This window comes from Pongo pygmaeus, chromosome 12 (assembly GCF_028885625.2).
Source record: "Pongo pygmaeus isolate AG05252 chromosome 12, NHGRI_mPonPyg2-v2.0_pri, whole genome shotgun sequence".
Lineage (NCBI taxonomy): Eukaryota > Metazoa > Chordata > Mammalia > Primates > Hominidae > Pongo > Pongo pygmaeus.
The window spans coordinates 126,113,337-126,124,108 of NC_072385.2; the positions used below are offsets into that span (position 1 = coordinate 126,113,337).

At 38.3% G+C, this 10,772-nt stretch overlaps 1 long non-coding RNA gene across 1 annotated transcript in view; it reads left to right on the forward strand.

The window, feature by feature from the left end:
• LOC129030724 (uncharacterized) overlaps positions 1 to 10,513 on the forward strand; it is a 54,098-nt gene extending 43,585 nt beyond the window's left edge. The window contains exon 3 of the long non-coding RNA XR_008500740.1: positions 8,589 to 10,513. This is a non-coding gene — a long non-coding RNA (uncharacterized LOC129030724). The remainder of the gene's footprint in view (positions 1 to 8,588) is intronic.
• Positions 10,514 to 10,772: the final 259 nt, after the last annotated feature.

The window sequence follows — 10,772 nt, forward strand, 5'->3', positions numbered from 1 at the left end:
TGATTTGTTTCTTGTAGGTAGCTTTAATATTTTATTTATTTTTTATTCTGGTAAAATATAGATATCATATAATTTGTCATTTTAACAATTTTTAAGTGTCCAGTTCATTGCTATTACTGTGTAACCATCACCACCATCCAGATTTAGAATTTTCCATCTTCTCAAAGTGAAATTCTGTACCCATTAAACACTAACTCCTCATTTCCACTCCCTTCAACCCCTGGTAACCTCTGTTTTGCTTTCTGTCTTTATGAATTTGACTATTCTGGATACCTCACATATAATGTTTATCCTTTTGTGTCTGGCTTGTTTCACTTAGCATAATGTCAAGGGTCATTCATATGGTAGCACACATCAGACTTTCGTTCCTTTTTAAGGCTGAATAATATCCCATTATATGTATTTACCACATTTTGTTTATCCATTCATCTGTCAATGGACACTTGGATTGTTTTCACGTTTTGGCTATTGTAAATAAAGCTGCTAAGAACATTGGAGTACAAATATTGTTCAAGTCCTCACTTTGCATTCTTTTGAGTAAACACTCAGAAGAGGAATTACTGGATTTTATTGTAACTCTGTGGTTAAAATTTTGAGGAACGGCCACACTGTTTTGTACAGAACCTGAACAAAACCATTTTACATGTCTACCAGCAAAGCACAAGTGTTACTATATTATATTCTATTGAGTGTGAAAACACTTACTTCCTAAGAGTTTGCACACCCCCTCCCCACTACATTTTCTCCACATAGATTCAGTTCTAGCCTTTGTTATTGGTCCATTCTCAAGCTGCCAATGAAGACGTACCCAAGACTGGGTAATTTATAAAGAAAAGGTTTAATTGACTCACAGTTCCACAGTGCTGAGGAGGCCTCAGGAAACTTACAATCATGGTGGAAGGAAAAGCAAACACATCCTTCTTCACGTGGTGGCAGGAAGGAGAGGTGCTGAGTGAAGCAGGGAAAAGCCCGTTATAAACCCATCAGATCTTGTGAGAACTCACTTACTATCACAAGAAGAGCATGAGGGTAACCACCCCCATGATTAAATTACCTCCCACTGAGTCCCTCCCACAACATGTGGGTATCATGGGAAATATAATTCAAGATGAGAAGTGGGTAGGGACACAGCCAAACCGTATCACCCTTAAACCACAAATTCACCTTGGCCGGTTGCTGAGTGGAGGGATATTCTAAATGGGATTTCTGTGAGACGGTAGAAAATAATAACAGAGCATCTACACTTTTTCAAACTTTTTTTACAAATATTATTTCATTTAGTCATCACAATACTGTGAAGCAGGCATCATTATCATCACGATTCTCAGTTGACAGGTAGGTTATTGGAGGCTGATTGGCTTACGTGACTTCCAATGTGCTATGGAGGTGCCCAGGGTGTGAAATTCAACAGATCTATCTGGCTCTGCCACTCTGAGCAGGACTTCAGCAAATACTGTGATAATTTGCTAAGGTAAGTACCTGCTTGTCCCCTGCAGCTGGGGTCCATGGCTGAGCCCCCATACTGTGACAGCTGACTCACTCCTGGGTGGCTCGGAGTGTCTCTGTTTGCTGTATATGCAGCTGTTTGTATTCAATTATTAAAAATGTAGTTTGTTTGTGAAATAATTGTCCATCTCTCCCCCCAAAAAAGGCCAACTGCTAGTGCAGATGATGAAAATGAAGAAAAAGTGAGACAAGCTAAGGCACGTAGGTTTCTTCGCCAGAATATAAAAGTGAGTAAACTAAAGAGAGAAATGAATTCAGCAGTGGCTCAGATCTGAGGAATGAACAAGTTCACCAATTTCTTTCTACAGAAATGAGAAAAAGACATTTGTGAAACTGTTGCAAATGATCCAGCCAGTGAAAAAATTGCTCATCAAGTGAGAGATAAGACTTAAGTGAAAACTGAAAAGAGGGTTAATGTGTGGAGTGAGAACATGCACAGGAAACACACGACTTATGATGGAAACGGGGCTCGGCAGGAAGCCCAGATCCTGTACAAACATTTCCACGAAGCAGCAGATGGGAAGGCTCCAGAGTGGCTCCTCAACCAACCTTTGCTGTGAGTGCAATTGATTGGAAAACTTGAAGAAGCATTTCTTTTTCTGGGATGATGCAAAGTAACGAGGAGAAATGGCACCTGTTAACCTCTTGGTAGATGTCCAGTTTTCTTCTGCACTCAGAAGGATCCTCAAGAGGAATGTGGTATACCAGAAGAAGAGTCAGACACTGCTTTAGACACCTCTGTTGGGGCCAAAGTGTCTTCTGAACACAGGTATCCAGCAGGAAAGCGAACTCTAAGATTAAAGGCAGCCAAAGACAGAGTCTTCTAGACTTTGAGGACATGGTGGGCTTTAAGGTTGAGCCGCATTTGCTGAACCATTCCTTAAACCCCCAGACATTTAGGAGCAAGGCTAAAAACTTCATAGCCATGTAGTAACAATGTAGGACAACAATGTTGGGATCATGGAACATTTCCTTTTGCCCAGGATAACTATGTCATCCGAGTGGAATTTGGATTTCTATAGGTCTCAAGACCCTTGTCTCCTGCTGTAGCTGGGGATGTGGATCCTAAAAACACCCTGTTAAGAGGTGGGTGGGCCATGCTTCAAACACAGATAAACTTGACTCCAAAGTCTAGGCCCTTTTGACTCTTCTCTACCAACTTTCAGAAGTTGGTCAGGCAAACTTATTCCCCAAAATCATGGAATTGGGGCTAAGATTTATGCAAAGGTCTAGAGTTCTTTTCTGGTCCCTCAGCCCTTCCTTCCCTCTACTCTACTGCTGGGGAGTTGTGGGCAGTTTGCTAAATGGCACCTCCATCTAGGCACATCATATATAATAGAGCAAACTCCCATAACGTGATAAGCTCCATTTTGATTTTATATGTTTTAAAGATATTTTTCTATCAATACCGTTCACAATTTAATTACAATAATTAACATAGTTTTCCAATATTATTTTTGCATTTGATTATATGCCTAAAAATGTTGCAGCTGTGTTTACCTATATGCCTTTTGTCTTAGGCTTCATTTAAAATGAGAAGTAAATATCATTTTTATATATAGCTTTCCACTTGCTTTGTGAACTATTTTCATAATACCCCAATTTAGCCACAAACATCCTCTGGTGTGCTCAGATCTCTCCAATTAGGGTGAGAGGGGGACAGAAATCAGGGGACAACATCGGTTCCCTGGCCCTAGCAAGCGACAATTCCAAGTGCTAGGAAAATAAATATATTTTTCTTCATAAAAACAATGTGGATAATTTGTAGTCCTATTTGGCTATCCATATCGTTGCAGGCAAAATGGAACAAAACAAAATCCTTTTTGGCGACTCTACCTTAGAGGAGGGAAAGAAAGCGAGTTGCTGACCAGAAGCCAATTTCATCTTGACTGTTTGGAAAAAAAAGAAAAAGACAAAGCCTTTTAAAGACCACATGGCGCAATTCAACAGCAGATCAGAGCATTAGGCTGCTTCTCCATGTGGAGTCTGGGTTAGGGCTGGAGCACACTGTGGATGCCGCAGGGTGGAAGCGAGGTCGAATTGTCAACTCAGCATCCTGCCTAGATCTAGACCATGGCAATTAGTACCTGGAACTTCAGACAGATTCTGGAGTCCAGAATGCAGAGGGTGCAAGTGGATAATTCAGATATACGTAGGCAGGTCTGAGCACATTAATTGCTGACAGGGATTGATGATTTCAGTGAAGATTGAAGAGATTACTGAAACATAAATGCAGAAAACTCATTCACATACTTGGGAAACATATCTAAATCATGCACCTGCCAGGAAGGCCGGGCATTAGAGTGGTTTGTTTGTTTGAGGCGGAGTCTTGCTCTGTCGCCCAGGCTGGAGTGCAGTGGCATGACCTTGGCACACTGCAACCTCCACCTCCTGGGTTCAAGCAATTCTCCTGCCTCAGCCTCCTGAGGAGCTGGGATTACAGGTGGGCACCACCATGCCTGGGTAATTTTTAGTAGAGACGGGGTTTCACCATGTTGGCTAGGCTGCTCTTGAACTCCTGACCTTGTGATCTGCCTGGATTGGCCTCCCAAAATGCTGGGATTACAGGCGTGAGCCACCATGCCCTGCCCTAGAATGTTTTTGTTCTTAATCTTGTTTAGTCTTTCGGAAAGTATAATGTGTTTACCATGGCAATCTCAGGGTGATTTTCCATTGAACTGGGATGCAAGAAGAGACAGAGCTAGGGTTGGATTGCCTATATGGAGTATGCAGGTTGGGAACTGAGAGGAAGAAAGGGATGGGAAAGGAAAACAGGAGGTAGGAAGGGCAGCTCCTCATGGGTGACTTCTGTGCCTCCAGGCTTCTGATGTTGACATTTAACTAGCGCACACGCACACACACACACACACACACACACACATACTTGGCCTCACAGGCACCCAGCTGGCCCTGGCCAACAGCTCACTTAAGGTATGACTGTGGCACTTTCAACAGTGGTGCCAGGTATCCCCTTGCCTGCACATTCTAGGGGCCCTGGTGCCTGACTAGCGACTCTCCCCTCCCCAAGATAAGGCCCCATGGTGGGGACATGAGCCTGCTTGTGCTGAGGACATCTGGGTGTGTAGCTGCAGCCTCTGATTCCAATTTAGAAGTTAAGAGGACATTCTGGAATTCAACATTCTTGAGGTTCATATTTTGATTTTTATCATTACACTGCTATGTGATCCCAGGCAGGGCATATTACCTCATTGAACCTCTAATTCCTAACTGTATAATGGGAATTCCAATTATGTAAGGGATTGTGAGAATTATATGAGATAATGTGTGCATGCTATTTTATAGGATGTCTCAGGGCCAGCAATTATTATAATTGTTCATCACACAAATGCACCTAGATCCTGGGAGTGAGTCTTCTGATGAAATTCACTCATTCAGTCAAATATCTAAAACGCTATTGTTTACCAACCTGGTTATAAACTCATATAAAGTAGCTAAAACAATGTGGAACATCATGAAAAGACAATAGAGACTTAATACACGGTATCCACGGGTGTTTCTCCAAGTCAGATGGCAACAGTGACTCGTAGACGTTGCTTTTTCTCTTCTTTTGGGATATTGCCATGCAAACCCATAAACAAACATATTCAGCAGAAGAAGTGACTCTGTAGAGTGTTTCAGAAGTAACAGTTTATTAAGTAACTCAATTATTTTAGAATAGCAATTAAATCTCAGTATTTAACAGTGTAAGAGAAGGTAATTTACCCTTTTCAACCACATATAAGTTAATTTGGTGCTAATTAGCTAAAACTAAAGAAACTAAATTGTCATGAATATAGACTCCCACATGTCCAGCTACATATATCTTTTATATGACTGACCAGAAACATCTCTCTCTTCTTCATTGAGAAATTTATTTTCAGGTATTCATTTTTTAAAAAGTTTGGATTTATTATGTTTGCATTACATAATGTATCACAGTATTTAATTGCACAATTTTCTTGTAAACTGAATAACTTTTTTGCATTTAATACTGTATTTATCTTTCATTTATGTGATGGCATAAATGTTTACCAATAAATTTATTTGAGAATAAAAGTGAATCAATTTAAAAATATGTAAATATTAGTATGAATAAATATTGCAAACTTGAGAATGACTAAATTTGGGAACAGTGTTCCAGGATACACATATGCAATTGATTGAATAGATTGCTCTGCATATAGTCTTGTTTTAATAAATTTAAGAATGCATATAGCCTAGAATTTAAAGAGCTACTTTGCATCCTTAGAGGTAACATGTGATCTCATACATGTCTCCTTTCTTTTTATATAAAAAATTGCTCTATGCTCATTTTCTTTTTCATTTATTCTATATATGAGACATTCTTCCATGTCACTAAACGTGTCTTAATAATTTATATTTTAATACATAAATGATGTTCTTTAATATGGATATAATATAATTTATTTTATTATTCATTTAATGACATTGTATTCCTAATTGTGTACTATTACAAACAATGTTACAAAAAACGGTATTCAAATATTCATGCACATGGGTAAATATTTCCCTGGGAGAGGTTGCTAGAGATAGAACTGGTGAGCCAAAGTATTTTTTAAATCAACATATGCAATTAAAATGTCCTTTAAAAGCCTATTCTACTTACAGAAAGCAACACTTCATGATATGGTCTGATTTTTCACACTCTGTCTTTATATATTATAATTCTTTGAAAATTTTTACCAATTTAAAGAATGAAAATACTGTCTTACTAATTTTCATTTGTTTTTGTCATCTGTAATATGTCAATTTATATCCTTTATTTATTATTATTTAAAATTTACTAGGTGATTCCTTGTTCTTAATTGATATATATAGTTTCTTTTTATATAGTTTGGATACACATCATATTGTGCATGTGTGTTTGTGTGCGTGTTTGTGTGTATGCACAGGTATATAACAAAGATGTTTCTACAACTGAAAAATTGTTTTTTAAATCTTGAATTTGTTTTTCTTCATAAGAAACATTTACATTTTTATGTGGTCATATTTGTCATTTTTTTCTTTAATGTCTGTATTTTATACCTTGAATAAAAATGCCTGTCTTACCAAAATGTTACCTAAAATAGGCTCCATATTTTCTTATACTTTTTTCTTATGGTGAATCCTTTGTATCCTTGGGTTCCACATCTGCAGATTCAACCAACTATACATAAAATTATTTTTTTATTTACAAAATAAAAATAATGATACAGCAATTAAAAATACAAATAAAAATACAGTATAATATCTATTGACATAGCATTTACATTGTGTTAGGTATTGTATGTAATACATGACTTCAAGTATACGGGAGAATGTCCCTGGGTTATATGCAAATACTATGCTACTTTATTTCAGCAACTTGAGCATCTGTGTGTCTTGTATCTTTGATGGTTTGGAAAGCAATTCTCCACCGATATAGAGGGACAACTCTAATTTCATTAGGGCATTATTTTTGCATTATATGAAAGAAGTCTAACTTTATCTTTCTTTAAGTATAATGACAATTTTTTCAACACTACTCAGTTTACTCTTATTTGAGATTTAATAAATGATTGCTGTATTAGTCTAGATAGATTAGGATACACTATGGCAACATATTAACTGCAAAATCTCAGTGGTTCCACATGGCAATGCTCTTTCTTCTTATGCATACCAACGTCCTCTGAAGGTAGCATGGGCTCAGCTCAGCACAGCTGCTTGGGAAGCCAGAGTAGTGAAGGTTCCACCATCCTGAGGCTGCTCCAAAGGCAACGTGTGTTTTTCCTGGGCACAGCATTACAACATAGGTGAGGCTGAAGGATCACCAGGTTCTCTGAAGCTCAGCCTGGGAAGGGCTATCCTGGGTCCCTTCTGCTGTCATTGCCTTGGCCAAAGCTAGTATGAGGGCCTCGCCTAATGTAGTAAAGACATAGAGAATAGGATGGAATGCAAGATTCTCTCCAAACTCAATCTATTCCATTTCTAAAGTTGGAGAGTGAGAATTCCATAGCAAGTTCAGATAGTGTGGAAAAAACTGTTCTCCAAATCTCTTTGATCCTGAGTTTTGAACAGCAAGTAGGGAGGATTCACATAACATGGGGTAATCCAAAAATTGGTTAAATCTATTCAGTGTCTGAATTTAGAAAGCAAGAATTGGAAGAGCAAAGGATACCTGTATTTGGTGAGTGTTGCTTTTTCTGCCAGAGCTATCTATAAAAATAAGTAAATGTATGCAATGAAAACCAAATAGAGTGATTTGCAAATATAATCATCAACGGTGTCCACACTTGATAACATCTTTTTATTTAAAAACTTTAATTATGAATTTAAATTTCCAATAGTTTTCAATTACCTATTTGCAAATTCTTAAATTATACTTGAAACTGTATCTTTTATTCAGTTGATAAAGAACTTTAACTGTATGGCAATGTGAAAATTGTTAAACTTCTTTGTGTGTTGGTTGCTTCATCTATAAAATGAGGATAATAATAATATATCTACACTGGAGGAATGTTGTGCATATTCAATGAGTAAATATATACATATATATGGACCTGGCATATAGTAAGTTCTATTTAAGTATGAGCTATTATAATAGTCTCATAGTTGGTTATTTAAAAAGCTCTAGGTGGAAAATGATAGTTTTCAAAATTAAGCACCCCCTCTTCTCAACTTATACTCTATGTCTGATTGGATTTCCTAGAAGCTGAGCCTGAGACACGATTCTTGGGCCAGTGGTTTCCAGGAAAATGTGTTCTCAGGTGAAACCTGTCAGAGACTGAGGACAGCAGGCCAGGGCAGGGGGAAAGCTGTGCTGGTGTGGCCTCAGCTGTGGCCCAACCTCAGCCTGACCCCACAGGGCCTTCTGGCTTGCGAATAGCATCATAGAGTTATGCTACTTTGCAGCAAGAGGGCTGCCTTCAATATCAGTCAGTCATTGCCCTGTATCAGTCAGTCATTGGCTACAGGCTGTATTAGGGGATATAAGCAATATAGAGATGATTTCAAGTATGTGGGAGAATGTGCCTGGGTTGTATGCAGATACTACGCCATTTTATAGTAGGAACTTTAGCATCTGTGGATCTTGTATCTTCGAGGGTCTGGAAAGCAATTCCCCACAGAAGGAAAGCAGAATCTTCTGGGCATTTCTGATCAAGTGGACTTCCTTCAGCTGAGCACAGTCCTCAGGAGAAGCGGACAGGTGCAAAGTGTTGGAAGCCAACACTCACAGCAGTTGGGGGTTGGAGTGCTCTGGCTTCCAACAGCATTGAAACCAACAGCATTGACTACAGCGAGTTTCTCAATCTTCAGGACACATCCCAGCCTCCCTGGGGGCTGCTAACGCACAGATTGCCATTTCCCACTCCAAGAGTTTCTGATTCCAGAGGTCTGGGGTGGGGCTCAATAATTTGTTCTTCTAACTACCTAATGCTGTTGGTCCAGTGACCACACTTTGAGAAATGCTGTACTATGTTTTTTCATATATTTAAAAATTCTCACCTTATTTATGGTTTAAAACTTCTAGAACAATTCTGAATAGTTTTTGTAATAGTGAGCCTCACTTTCCTGTCTCTGCCCTTAATGGGAATGTCTCTAATGATTCACCTTTCATACGGGGACTTGTGGTTTACTGGGCAATTCCTTTTGGCAGGTTAAAAAAATTCCGTCTGTTTTAAGCTAAAGCCATTTACCAGGAAGAGATGCTAAGTTTTATCAGAGGGTTTTTCCAGTAACTACTGTGATAATCATGTTTTTTTTTTTTCCTATTTATTAAGATATCAAACATGAAACTTATTTGAAGTACTGGATTAAACACTGCTTGTCTTCTATAGTGTTTTGTTCCTTAAATATACTGACAAGTTTAATTCATTATTTTTTTAGGATTTGAGGTACAAGTTCATACGTGATAATGACTTACTGTTTTGTTTTCATTATTTCCTCCTTCCATCCTTTCTTGATATCCTTTTTATCTCTTGGTTTCAAAATTACACTAGTGTCATAGTATGAGTTGGAAATTAGCCCATTATTCTCCATGCCATGGAGTGTTTTGCAAAACATAAGAATGATCAGTTCCTTGCATATTTGGTAGAATTTACCTTATAAAACACAGTAGGTTTGGTGTCTCTTCTGGGGTCCAGATACTGCTATGGACTGAATGTTTGTACCCTTCTAAGATTCATTATGTTGAAATCCTAGCCTCAAAGTGGTGGTATTAGGAGGTGGGACTTGGGGAGGTGATCAGGCCATGAGGGTGGAGCTCTCATGAATGGGATTAGTGCCCTTATCAAATAAGGCAAAGGGAGCCCTTTAACCTCTCCCACCATGGGAGGACAAAGTGAAAAGACACCATCTATGAACCAGGAAGCAGGGCCTCACCGGATGCCAAACCTGCCAGCACCTGGTCCTTGGACTTCCAGCCACCAGAACTGTGAAGAAGAAATTTCTGTTGCTTATAAACACCCAGTTTATGGCATTTTGTTATAGAAGTGCATAATGGGCTAAGGCAGATGCTATATGGTATTTAGGATTGCTTCTCTATATTTTTAAGACTTTTTTATGTTGGAATAATAATAATTTACAGAAAATTTACAAACAGAGAAAGTCTCCACATGCCTCTCACCCCACTTCCCCTAATGTTAACATAACTGTGGTCCATTTGTCAAAACTAAAGAAATGAGGATTGGTACCACACTATTGACTGAATTACAGACATTACTTGGATTTTGTCAATTGTTTTACTAATATTCTATTTCGGTGTCAGGTTCCAATCTGGGTACCACATTGCATTTGTTCATCACGTCTCCTTTGTTTTTCCTGGGCTGTGACAGTTTCTTATTCTTTTCTTGTATTGCCTGGTTTTGAACTTTTGAGGAATCCTGGTTAAGTATTTTGTAAACTGTCACTAAATTTTGCTTGTCTGATGTTTTCTCATGGTTAGACTGGGCTTACAGGTTTTGGGGAAGAACTCTACAAAAAGGAAGTGTCTTTCACGTTTCATCTAATCAATGGATATAGGATATCAGCTTAACTTATTGCTGGCGATGCTAATCTTGATATCATGGTTAAGGGAGTACCTGCCAAATTACCACAAGGAAAGTTTCTATTTTTTCATTCTTATACTCAATTATTTGGAAGCAAGTCACGAAGTCCAGTTCACACTCAAGAATAGGGAAATTAAACCTCACCTTTTTGCATAGGGGATATGAACTTTAAAAAAAACAATATTCTGAAAGGAGTCTTGTCTCTTGTAGTTCCATGTTTAATGCTTTCATGTATTCGTT